This window comes from Rhinichthys klamathensis, unplaced genomic scaffold (assembly GCF_029890125.1).
Source record: "Rhinichthys klamathensis goyatoka isolate OS25496 unplaced genomic scaffold, OSU_Roscu_1.1 h1tg000350l_1, whole genome shotgun sequence".
Taxonomy (NCBI): Eukaryota; Metazoa; Chordata; class Actinopteri; order Cypriniformes; family Leuciscidae; genus Rhinichthys; species Rhinichthys klamathensis.
The window spans coordinates 1,137,545-1,151,653 of NW_026606862.1; the positions used below are offsets into that span (position 1 = coordinate 1,137,545).

The following is a 14,109-nucleotide window of genomic DNA, read 5'->3' on the forward strand; positions in this document are numbered from 1 at the left end:
ACTCCAGCAACATCAGTCACGCTTGGTGTCGTCGTCCACTGGTTACACTCAGATGAAGGAATTACTGAACCCTAAAGAATATTTTGTGAAGCCACACACAGTAATGATGAGCTCACAGAATAATGCTTCTTACACTCTGTGTTAGACTAAAAGAGGGGAAATAATGTTTACAGAAATAATTATTACTTCATTAGTTTTTCTTTTTGCCATTCTGATGTGATCGAAATGGCACATGTGGGTGACATTTCACTCGCTTCCTCTGATGCTCAATCTCAAAAGAAAACCAGAAAAGGTCATAATAAGAAAACTACAAATAGGATGACCAGAGTAAGAGAAATATTTGGGCGATTAAGGGATGTAGACATTTGAAATATACTAATGAATCAAATAAATGATTGTGAACTGTGGATGACTTGCTTAAAGGAAAAAAACTTTAACCACAAAATGACATGCTACCGTTGTTTGGGACAGGATGCACACCCCCGCCCGGCCTGTCACAGTTTCCAAGAACTAAGTCCACTGTTTATGATAAGAATGTTTGCCCAAAGACAAGCACACCCTATGTATACTTAGAATTATGGTATGCTGTCATTAGCTAAACGTATCCTGCTGTTATCTACGGAAAGTCTTTGCTGTTATCTAAGTGCCTGCTGCTATCTACTGAAAGTCTTTGCTGTTAGCTACCGAAGAGGTTGCTGTTAGCTACTGAAATATTTTTCTGTTAGCTGCTGGAGTACCGAGGAAACCTTGCTATAAAAGAAGAAGATTCAGACGGACTCATTGCTCGTCCTTGCAACCAACACTCTGACACGCCATCATTTGTCAGAGGCAAGAAGCTTCAAGCCTAGCTAGTATCTATCTGTTAGTTAGTACTCATTTATGATCTGTAACAAGTATTCCTTTTTCATTTGATTATTTTAATAAATTTTGTTACATTTATTATAATCATCTGACTGGACCTTGGATCATTGAGTGCTAGTCACATTCCTTCAACTGTATCAGGAAGATCCTTTTTGGGGAGAACCAACATCAAGGGGTGAGAATTCTTTTGAGATAAGAATAATTCACTGTTAAATTTGATTGATCAAACAGCCTAGCCAAAGAGGCAGCATATAACATGTAAACATAAAGAGTGATATATGTATGACAAATTGTTATAGTGCGAACACGGTTGAAGAGTACCACGAAAGGTATACTTATAATATAAAGGGAAAATCTATTATTTCTATAGTAGAATACGAATTTATATAGACTGATCGCCTAACTCTTGAGGACACGACAAAAGGATAGGCTCTTTAGTTACCGCGGGATTATATTGATGTCCTGAACGGATGTCTTATAATTCGGAACGGTATTAATCGTGAAAATCCATCGCACTGAATTTTGTCAGTCCTTCTCTGAATGGTTTGAAGAGTCTGACTGCAGGTCACATATACTGTATATGACAGGCTGTTCATGTTTCAGATATTATCTGTTGTGTGGGTCAAAGGTTCTTCATTTGGTGTGATCTTATAAAAGCTACTGTAGATGTCGTCACTGTCTCAGACAGTGGGCCGTCAGGGCGAGCAAGGCCTTCTCTGCTGGCCTAAACACTATCAGAGTCACTGACTGGAACTTTAATATATTTTTTCTGAGTGGATCATGTGACCGCTGTGAGCCGTGAGGGAGAGACCACTGACACACATGGAGAACACAGTTTATACAACTAAAGTCTACAACATCATACTGTATTTGTACAGTGCATATGTACTATGAAGGTACCCAGCATGCATTGCAGGATGAATAGATTATGCTGTGGAGTGTCTGGATTCTTGGTGGTTTTATCTGTGCTGCTGAACCTACTTTTGGTTCACTTTTAGCAGTTTGCGTTGTTTGTTTATTTTATAATTTTCAGAATTCATCTTATTATCATTATTTGAGTGTCACCATTGTTGTGTTTTGTATGTTGAGTACTGATGTCTGTGCATCATTAGCTGATGGAAGAAAACTAATTTTGTGTTGTAAGATGATGTCACACCTTTCAAAAATAAATCTCAGCAGCTGCTTTACTATTGTGAAATATCTACAAACAATTATGAATTAGAAGTAAGATCTTCATGCTGAATTGACACTAATAATAGTATAGATTGACTAACTTAAAATCAGCCAATTAGTTTATTTCAAATTCTAGCTAATTCCCATTATGGTGACTTCAAAACCATTACAGTGGTAAAGAATACATTTCTTACAGTGGCATGGTTAAAGACAACTTTATAATGTGAATTCACAGTATAGAAGGAGCAGTAAATTACAGTGATTTAAGCATCTTTTTGCTGTTGAATAACAGTAATTCATAAGAAAATGACCCAGAATGCATTAATTTCATTGTAAATTTCTTACTACAGTAATTAATTGTAAAGTAATAGTCTTTAATCCTGTAAATTCCTGGCAATCTTCAACAGTGCACACACACACACACACACACACACACACACACGCACACACACACACACACACACACACACACACACACACACACGCACCCGCACACACACACACACACACACGCACACACACACAACGGAATGATTCCGACTGCTTCTGTCACCGTGAACGGGAACTTCCCAGGCTGAGAACTGTGGATAACTCCCGGTGATTAGAGATGTCCTCCGGCATCCAAAGGGACGGAAGTCTGGCTTTACACGCAGTTCACGGTGAATCACATCACTTTACAATAAGGTTCATTAGATAACATTAGTTACAGTAATGTATTTACTAACATGAACTAACAATGAGCAATACATTTGTTCCTGTATTTTGTAATACTTGTTAATGTTAGTTAATAACAATACAGCTGTTCATTGTTTCTTCATGTTAGTTCACCGTGCATTAACTAATGTAAACAATTACAACATTTGATTTTAATAACATATTAGTAAATGCTGAAATTAAAGGGGTCATATAATGGTACATGCACTTTTACAAGTTGATTGTACTGAAATGTGTGTTGGCAGTGCCTGTACACAACCATCATATAATGATAAAAATCCATCCAGTGTTTTTGCTTTAATCTCCTTATATGTTTTCCCCTGCCTCAAATTGAGCCGTTCGATTTTGTGATGTCACACGCTCGGAAGCCCCTCCCACGATTGTTGATTGACAGCATCGTTTCAACACAGACCCGCCCTCGCTCGTGAGCGAGCTGTCAATCATAGTCTGCGCAGACCGGCGCGGTCAGTGTTGATATGCCGGAGCACTGTCTATGAGCAGAATGGCTCTAAGCGATTGTGGTGTTCTGTTCTTGGGTGTAATAACGAACACAGTCATTTTGATGTTCCTGAATCCGAACCGCTGAAGACGCAGTGGCTGAGTTTGTTTTCGAAGGGAATATTCTCCACAAACAACGTCAATGCTCTCATGTTTGCGCGAATCATTTCACACACCAGACTGCTTTATAAAGGAGGATCAGTATAAAGCTGGATTTGCTAAGAAGCTGCTCCTGAATAAAGGATCGGTACCAGATATTCGTGTTCCTGCTGAACCTCTAGAACAACTGAAGTGAGTGTAACATTTATTAAACTTTATATTAATATTTATATTAATCTTTGCAAATCGCTAGCTGCACGCTTCACAATGAATGCGTCTAAGGTTTACACTCAGGGTCAGAGGTGGGTAGTAACGAAGTACATTTACTTCGTTACATTTACTTGAGTATTTTTTTGGAAAATTTGTACTTTTAAGAGTAGATTTAATTGTGGGTACTTTTACTTTAACTCGAGTAGATTTCTAATGAAAAAACTGTACTTTTACTTCGTTACGTTTGGCGACGTTCCTCTCGTTACTTTATTTTAATGCAATATGTTGTTAAAAGCGTAGTTTATTCTAAGCGCGCGCTCTCTCTTTTTTCTGGGCATGAGCGATGCTCAATTCACAAATGAATCACTCTTTTGAGTCGATTCTGTTCAAAGACTTCATCAAACAAGTTGGGCAGATCTGTCTAAATCGGTTCGCGAATCAGTTTGAATGATCTGTTCAGTTTCCTGCACGCACTGAATCGTCTCGGAGTCGTAACAGGAAGATTTAAGAACATCAAGAACATTGTGTGGCGGTCCATAGTCTACAGTACAGTCTAGAAAGTAAATCTGCAAATGCATCATATTTTTTGCCAGCGATGAAGATCTTTATTAGGTGAACTTGAACATCTTCGTATGTTACCTCGTAAGCTGTCTGTGAATGAATTATTCCACACGACGATACATTCGATTTCATTCAGGTAATACATTTTACAACCAAACACATTATTACGCCATATATAGCACTACTACAAAGTATGGCATTACCCTTTTTTTGGACATATACATTACTTTATACATTAAATAAGCTATCATCGTCCAGTTTATGAATGTGTGTACACACACAATGTATTCTCGGTGTTGTAGTGTCGGTATTGCGCAGTGGCGTGCGAACTCGACTTGAAAACGAATGCCTTTGCCTGCCTTATTGGACTCAGTTAACCAGTTTAAAGATGCTTTCATAAATATAGCCTACATTTAAATACATTTTGGAGAACAGACAGAAGAAGATCCGTGCATTTGATCGTTGTTTATGTTGGGCATGACATGACTGCGAGCACATGTGCAGAGTTTTAACACTTTCTAATCTGTCAATGGTTCCCATCCCTTGAATGCAAAACTCCATAGAGTCACTTTATTCCTACATTGTCTAATAATCCAAATGTAGTTGTATAAGTTACTATACTATTATACAAACCAAAGGACAGCCAATGGTTTTCAGGCTATAGATATACAGAAATAATGTTTGTCTCTTCTGTTTTTGTTGCAAAGATAGCTTATCTAATTATGATAATAATAGTCATTTAAATGAAAAAAAAAATCTAAATAATATCATGTTACATATACAGTATATATATATATATATATATTTATATATATATATATATATATATATATATATATATATATATATATATATATATATATATATATATGCCTATGTGTAAAGTAACTAGTAACTAACTACTTGAGTAGTTTTTTCATTGGATACTTTTTTACTCTTACTCAAGTAACTTTTAAGATTATTACTTTTACTTTTACTTTGAGTAAATATTTCTATAAGTACTTGTACTTTTACTTAAGTACAGTTTTTGGATACTCTACCCACCTCTGCTCAGGGTACATTACGGCATGTTTTCTATGTATGATGTTCTCAATATAATTCATAATCCCACGTTTATACTGAACAACGCGTTATGGTTATTGTGTTATTGAGTTACAAATGGTGTATGCACAGAACAGAGGGGCGGAGTCAGCAAAGCTCATTATCATTTAAAGTCATATGCACTGAAACGGCGTGCTGAAAACAGAGCTGTTTTTGACCAGGTAAAACTAATGTTCACTAATGAACCTTCTTGTAAAGTGTTACCTATTTTTTTAATGTTCCATTCCACTATATGTATATTTTGGATGCAATGTAATTTGTAAAGTGTCTGTCAAATGCATAAATGTAAATGTACCACTTCTTTAAAAAGTCTTATTCTGGTTTGGGTTATCATGACATTATATGGTAACTTTTAATAGTGTCATTAATAATTTTTCTCAATTTTGCAGTGGTTTTAATTGTATTGCTTTTTTTGTTCTTTACTGTGCTTAATGTGAGATGATCTAATTTTTTATGTGACTGAATCACTATGACGTCATTCGGTTTCAGCAGTGAATATAACTTGAAATGATCAGATCAGGTGAAAATGTCTCTTTAATGTAACAGCTGCACTGTGTAACACTGGGTTACTGGTTTTCTTCAATAAATCTTTGCACATGGTGAATCACATTCACTGTCAAGTTGTAATTTTAGACAGTTTTAACTGTAGGTAGGTCAGAAGTAACACACAGTACTGGTAACTGACAGCAAAAAGCTATTATTAAATAATATTTATAGTAATACAATACAACTTTAATGCATACGGTGTGTGTGTGTTTAATCACCTAAACCATCTTAAAGATACTGCTTTGAGAATGTGATGATGCTCTGCACCACTAGATGGAGTATGATTGCTTTTCAGACGGAGGGAAGTGAAAGTAAAAGAGGATGAAAGATTATCAATGCCAAGGCTTTAAACCTGTTAGAACTGGAGATTTAAACGGCTGCATATTTTGGTAAGTCCAAAACTTTTTCTTCATTTAACCGTGTAGTCATAAAAATGAGCTTCTATTTTTTTCTTGTTTTGTTTTTCTTCCTTAAATGATATTTTAAATCAGGATAATTATATTTTGATGTGATTTTTGGTTAAACTCTTATGTCCATACAATAGCGATCTTTGACCAGTTTTGATAACAATAATAACTAAAGCTAAATTACTTTAGGTAATTTACTTCAGATTTCATAAAGTTTTTGTTATAGTATTTTAAACTGTCAATATTTTCAGATCCTACATTCACACACTGATGTAGCAAAAATTTAAATCTGAAGAAACTGTAAGAAATTAGAGTTTAAATTCTGTTATACTCACCACATTCATATGAATATGAATCAATTTAAACTAATTAATATCTGACCTGCATATTAATATATATTTTCATTCATATAAATTAATGCCATCTACTTGTATATCTTATAGCCTCTAATTGGGGTTTTACCAACAAGCGGAATATGCTAATAAATAATAATTGATTATTAAAACTGAATAAATACATAAACACAAAACAGAAGTTCTGTGAAATATCTGCACAATCCTCTATGATGTGTTAATTGCCCATCATTATGTGTGTGTTTTGCTGTTATTGAGTGTCTGTTCCTCTTTCCAGATGATGTGTTTTTTTTTGGCATGTGACAGTGTCTGTCTGGGCAGAAATATGACTTCACAGTCTTTATCGTTTATTAAAGTAAAAGCAATTGTGTTCAGGATGACCAAAGCACAAGAAGGCAGGAATAAAGAACCCTGATCCCCAACAGAACCATTTCAGCTTAAGTGTTTGTGGGGAGGGTATGGTTTCTAAATACACCCTTTAAACAACCATCTTTGTTTAAACTAGAATTAACTATAATTTTACTTTATCAAATTATGATAAAGGTAATGAGATATCAAAGGAGTTTCTGCAGTTTCCAAAAATACTGTTGGTTACAGCATGTTAAACTCTGTATTTTCAAAAGGTCTGTAATCAGTTTCTCAACACTCATTTGTAAGAGTAAGTAAGAGTTGAAGGACAGTGACTTTAAAATGAGTCTCCATGTCAAAAGAGACGAAGAGGGCACTGCCTCTAAAATGAGTTCTCCATATCCTGGATCAAGCGGTGTCTCTCAGAAGAGTAATCAATCCATGAATAATGATGATAAATGTAGCGAGCAGGACGAGTGGCGTGATTGATAATGATTGACACCTGCGCAACGCACCGGTCTCGTATCTCTCACAGAGGAGCAGAAGCAAAAAAGGAGGAACGACGACAGTGAAGAGAGAGAGTGGACCAGGCCTGGACTTATGTTGTGTTTTGTTTTATTATGTGTAGCAGCAGTCGTCCGTGAGGCGCTGCCGCCTTTACTTTCATTTTGTATTTGTTTATTTAATTATCAAAAGTTATTGAACGTTCGCAGGTTCCCGTCTCCTTCTTCCCACAACAACAACAAACCTTTTTACAATGCTGTTTTTGTCAGCATCAGCAGCAGTCAGGAATCTGAGTCTCCAGAACCCAGCAGTGTGTCTGTGAAGACTCTCAGGTCCATGGATTGTCCTTTAGACTTCAGATGTGTAACAGAGACCTCTGACCTCATGATGGATGACACACAAGCAGCCCTGCTGGTGGAGACTGGAGACCAAATACTGGATGATGAACTACAGAGAGTCAAAGATCAACACAAAACTAGCATGAAGATCAAATATGAGAGATTATTTGAGGGAATCAAACTACAAGGGAAGCAAACCCTCCTGAACAGGATCTACACGCAGCTCTACATCATAGAAGGAGAGAGAGAAGGAGTGAATGAAGAACATGAGGTTTTACTGATGGAGAAAACAGCCAGAACACAACACTCACAAGACACTCCAATCTACTGCAATGACATCTTTAAAGCTTCACCTAAACCAGGACGCCAGGAGGAAGAGCAAATCATGACTGTTCTTACTAAAGGCATCGCTGGAATCGGGAAAACCGTCTCTGTGCAGAAGTTCATTCTGGACTGGGCCGAGGGAAAAGCAAATCAGGATGTAGATTTCATGTTTGTTCTTCCATTTCGAGAGCTGAACTTGATCCGAGATCATCAGTACAGTCTTCATAGACTTCTGCTGGACTTTCAACCTGAACTTCAAGATCTGGACTCAAAGATTTATGAGGAGTGTAAAGTTGTGTTCATCTTTGATGGTCTGGATGAAAGCAGAATCACACTGATGTTTTCAGACGCTCAGAAAGTTTCTGATGTGACTGAGACTTCATCAGTGGGTGTGTTGATATCAAAGCTCATGAAAGGAGATCTGCTTCCCTCGGCTCTCATCTGGATCACCTCCAGACCAGCAGCAGCCAATCAGATCCCATCCAAATACATCCACCGTCTGACAGAGATTCAGGGATTCAATGATCCTCAGAAGGAGGAATATTTCAGGAAGAGAATCAGTGACAAGCATCAAGCCAGCAGAATCATCTCACACATCAGAAGAGCAAGAAGCCTCCACATCATGTGCCACATACCCGTCTTCTGCTGGATCTCCTCCACTGTGCTTCAGAAGCTCCTGGAAGAAGATCTGAGTGCAGAAATCCCTCAAACTCTGACTGAAATGTACATCCACTTCCTACTGATTCAGATCAACACAAAGAATCAGAAGTATGAAGAGAGAGATCCAGAGAAACTCCTGCAGTCCAACAGAGAAGTGATTGTGAAACTTGCCGAAGTGGCTTTCAAACAGCTGATGAAGGGCAATGTGATGTTCTATGAGGAGGACCTGAGAGAGAGCGGCATAGACGTCACTGACGCCTCAGTGTATTCTGGGATTTGCACTGAGATCTTTAAGGAGGAATCTGTGATTCATCAGAGGACAGTCTACAGCTTTATTCACCTGAGCGTTCAGGAGTTTCTCGCTGCTTTTTATGTATTTTACCATCATGCAATAAAACATGTTGACACGTTTTGTGATGTGATACATAATCTGCATAGGGATGCAATAGATAAAGCTCTTGAGAGTGAGAAAGGACATCTGGATCTTTTCCTGCGGTTTCTGCTGGGCATCTCACTGGAGTCCAATCAAAGACTCTTACAGGATCTACTGACACACACAGAGAACAGCTCAGAGAGCATCAGGAGAACGACACAGTACATTAAAGAGAAGATCAATGATGGACATGGACTCTCCACTGAAAGATCCATCAATCTGTTCCTCTGTCTGCTGGAAGTGAAAGATCAGACTTTTTCCAGAGAGATTCAGGAATTTGTAAAATCAGACAAAACTCAGAGAAGAAAATCTCTCCTGCTCACTGCTCAACAATCTCCTACATGCTTCAGATGTCAGAAGAGGTGCTGGATGAGCTGGACCTCAAGAAATACAACACATCAGATGAGGGTAGAAGAAGACTGATAGCAGCTGTGAGCAACTGCAGGAAAGCACTGTGAGTACAGTATGCATATATTTCTGAATTATCTTTGTGGTTTGTGTATGGTGCTACAATTTCATAGAAACGGGGTTTGTAGAGAGCTTAGTTTGCTACCAATTCAAATATAAATACCATTAGAATTGCCCTTAACCTGTTAAGCTTCAAGCCCATTTTTGAAAAATCCCCAGATATGGCATTCCCAAACTGAAACAGATACAGTTCATGAACCCTTTGTACTAAAAGCACAAGTAAGATCTCATTTGAAAGCTGACACCTGGAAGTTTATTGTAAATGTAGAATTAATTATTATCATAATGAAAAAAATAGTTATAAATAGCTTCAAAGTTTTGTAAAGTTATTATACATTTATTTTTATGAAACATCTTCATGAAAATAAAATTGAAGTTGGCATTGTAGCAATCTAGAAATGCACTGCAGCTAAAGCCACATGTCTGGCCATGTTATATTTAAAATTTGAAGATGATAAGTCTAAAACTCTGTATTTAGTTCAATGTTTTTCAAGATCATGTCATATGACTTTATTTTGATTAGACTGGTGTTTATTGTTTTCTTATAAGCATCTATTCAGTCTATTGCCTCTATTGTTTTGTGATGCAAAAACGAGCCCCATTCAGTCTCAGTCTCCCCTGCACATATTCACACCTCTCCAGCCAGTTTATTGCTCTAAATATGCTTTTCTTTTGTCTGCATTATAATCACTAACGACTAGCAATTCACACTGTTTCAATCCCTCATTTATTTTATAAAAGTTCTCACTTCACAGTGAAACTGTATCAAATGCCCTTTTTGAAAAACGAAACATTTCAGTAAGCATTCTTATTTAGAAAAAAATCATAAAAATTACACCGAAGTAAGGTAGCAGGTGCTCAGTACTAGCTAGCATGTTAGCTTAGCACACCATCAATACACGACAATTTATGAGAATAAAACTATGTTTGTTCTCCAAACTTACTTTATAGCGCAAGTCGAGTGTTTTAAATAACTTTCTGTAATCTGATTTGGCTTCAGATAAAAAAATCAGATAGAAAATATATTATTTTATTGTATTCTGCACAATTTGAAAGTCTATCTCGATTAGCATTACATTATACATATAATCAATTATTATGAAAATACCTGACATGACTCGAAGAACACAGGTAAATCAAATATCATTGCAATCATGTTTATTGTCTTCAAAACATCTTTATCTGCACTTTACAGCGATCTCGGATAGCTTTGTTGTGGCAGGACTTCCTGAATGTCACATGATTATGGCTCTTCTTCATGTGATCCATATATTATGGACTTCTGTTCAAACAGCGCCCTCACTTTCAGGATGAATTGATAACACAGTACAGAGTATACAGCGCTCAAAATGATTACATCGACGCATTTGGGTATAAATTCAATAAATATTATTCCTGTCTATAGAAGTCTAATGTAAAGCTATGAGAATCTATCAATATTTCTCCAAATCTGCACATGTTTGAGCTAAAAGCCCTGAGGGACGTTGTTTTGTCAAGCGCTGTCATGACGATCGCACGGGAGTTTTTTTCTGAATGAGACCGGCTGAGGCTCATAATTCATATTAAAGGTAACGACTCATTTTTTAATTTCATAACTCCTGACACAAATTAAGACATAACTGTCACTATAAGTTTCTCAGAATACAATAGTGGTCAAATACTGAATCTTGAGTCTTATATCTTTTTAATGATGTATAGTTTGTCAAGGTATAACATTAAATCTGATAGTATATTTGAACTAAATAAATAAAAAAACGCTTCAGTGCGCCGACGCTCTGGAGACGGTTAAGAGGTTAACCGTAACTTTAGGAAAACTGTATGAGAATGCAGTAACCATTACTGACTATTGTTGGTTTGATATATCTTTTCAATAAACAGATTTTTAAAAATTGTTCTTTCTCTCTTTCAGTCTTGCTGTCTGTAATATCACTGCTCAGCCTTGTGAAATGATATCATCAGCTCTTCAATCCTCTAACTCTGTCCTGAGAGAACTGGATCTGAGTAACAATGACCTGCAGGATTCAGGAGTGAAGCTGCTCTCGGATGGACTGAAGAGTCCAAATTGTCTGCTAGAGATACTGAGGTAAGACTTTAAGAGATCACTCAGCGAGTCTAATATAATGAAAATGTATTTTTAGCTGTCCTTATTTTTTTATCCATCTGTAGGTTGTCAGGTTGTATGGTGACAGAGGAAGGCTGTGGTTATGTGTCTTCATCTCTGAGTTCAAACCCCTCACACCTGAGAGAGCTGGATATGAGCTACAATCATCCAGGAGTTTCAGGTGTACAGCTGCTCTCTGACAAACTGAAGGATCCAAACTGCTCACTGCAGATACTCAAGTATGTAGGTACTAAATCTGTCATACAGTTCTGTGTTTATATGAAATATATGGAGATTAAATGTGTATGGTGCATATATACATTTAATGTGTGTTCATGTGTTTGTAGCATGGATCATGGGGGGAAGTCCAGAGTTAAAGCAGGTCTACACAAATGTAGGTCTACATACACTCACATATCCATTTTGTCAAAGATAGATCACTGAAACAAATTGTTACGTCTGATTTCTTATGCTCCTTTTCCCCCTAGACAGTTTGATTAATACAATTTGGGCATGTATTACCTGGGACACTCATGACAAAGTTGTTCAAAGCTTTTTGACTAACCACGCCGTTCTCAAAAAACTCATCTGCAAACTCACACAAATGCACACAACATTACAAGTAGATTGTGATGCTACATTTTCAAAACTCAATACTCTGATGTAATAAAACAAAACTTAGTCTGTCATCACAACGTTGGCCTGAGTATACCTGAGCAATCATTTATAAGTCCATACAAAATGTAAAAAAACAAAAAAAACATGCAAAAATATCTACTTTTGAACAAACGAAAAATTAAATAAAATTTTACTTTTGAATTATTTTCTAAATGTCATGAAAGTTGTTCCTTCAAAGATTTTACATACACTTGTGCCCCTTAACATCTAGTATTGCTGCTTGAAGCTTTGTTATAAATGTTCTCTCTTTCTATGTTCAGATGCTTGTGATCTCACACTGGATCCAAACACCATAGATACTCATCTCATTCTGTCTGAGAAGAACAAAAAAGTTACATATATGAAAGAAAAACAGTCATATCTTGATCATCCAGAGAGATTTGATGGCTTTGAACAAGTTCTGTGTGGAGAGAGTCTGACTGGACGCTGTTACTGGGAGGCTGAATGGAGCGGCTGGGTTGATATAGCAGTGACTCATAAAGGAATCTGCAGAAAAGGTGGGAGCAACTGTTGGTTTGGATACAATGATAAATCCTGGACTCTGTACTGCATTAATAATAGATATACTGTCTGTCACAACAATAAGAGCACTGACATATCTGCACCTTTATACTCTAAAAGAGTAGGAGTGTCTCTGGACGTGTCGGCCGGCACTCTGTCCTTCTACATCATCTCTGAAACACACACACTCACACTCTTACACACGTTCAACACCACATTCACTGAACCCCTCTATGCTGGATTTGGGGTTTATAATGGTTCTTCAGTGTCTCTGTGTCAGATTGAACAACAAGCACACACAACTGACTGAAAGAAACTTAATTTTCTGTTAGTGTGTGAGGGGTCAATCTCATGTTGGTTTTCCAACTTAAGATTTTTTAATTTAGTTCAGTTCATTATTTTATCCTGTAAAAACCCCTGAGTCTCTATTTATCTAACAATATCACAAAGCATAGTGTATATTAGTAAAGTGAATGGTACTGAAAACTTCATTAATTGTACATTATAACCCCAAAAGCTGTAAATGATTTAATATACACTCACCGGTCACTTTATTAGGTACCCCATGCTAGTAACGGGTTGGACCCCCTTTTGCCTTCAGAACTGCCTCAATTCTTCGTGGCATAGATTCAACAAGGTGCTGGAAGCATTCCTCAGGGAGTTTGGTCCATATTGACATGATGGCATCACACAGTTGCCGCAGATTTGTCGGCTGCACATCCATGATGCGAATCTCCCGTTCCACCACATCCCAAAGATGCTCTATTGGGTTGAGATCTGGTGACTGTGGAGGCCATTTTAGTACAGTGAACTCATTGTCATGTTCAAGAAACCAATTTGAAATGATTAGAGCTTTGTGACATGGTGGAAGTAGCCATCAGAGGATGGGTACATGGTGGCCATAAAGGGATGGACATGGCCAGGAACAATGCTCAGGTAGGCCGTGGCATTTAAACGATGCCCAATTGGCACTAAGGGGCCTAAAGTGTGCCAGGAAAACATCCCCCACACCATTACACCACCACCACCAGCCTGCACAGTGGTAACAAGGCATGATGGTTCCATGTTCTCATTCTGTTTACGCCAAATTCTGACTCTAACATCTGAATGTCTCAACAGAAATCGAGACTCATCAGACCAGGCAACATTTTTCCAGTCTTCAACTGTTCAATTTTGGTGAGCTCTTGCAAATTGTAGCCTCTTTTTCCTATTTGTAGTGGAGATGAGTGGT

General features: G+C 37.3%; 1 pseudogene; it reads left to right on the forward strand.

Annotated features, from left to right (window-relative positions):
* Positions 1-7,647: 7,647 nt before the first annotated feature.
* On the forward strand, positions 7,648-13,188 carry LOC130068952 (NACHT, LRR and PYD domains-containing protein 3-like; annotated as a pseudogene).
* The last annotated feature ends 921 nt before the right edge of the window (positions 13,189-14,109 follow it).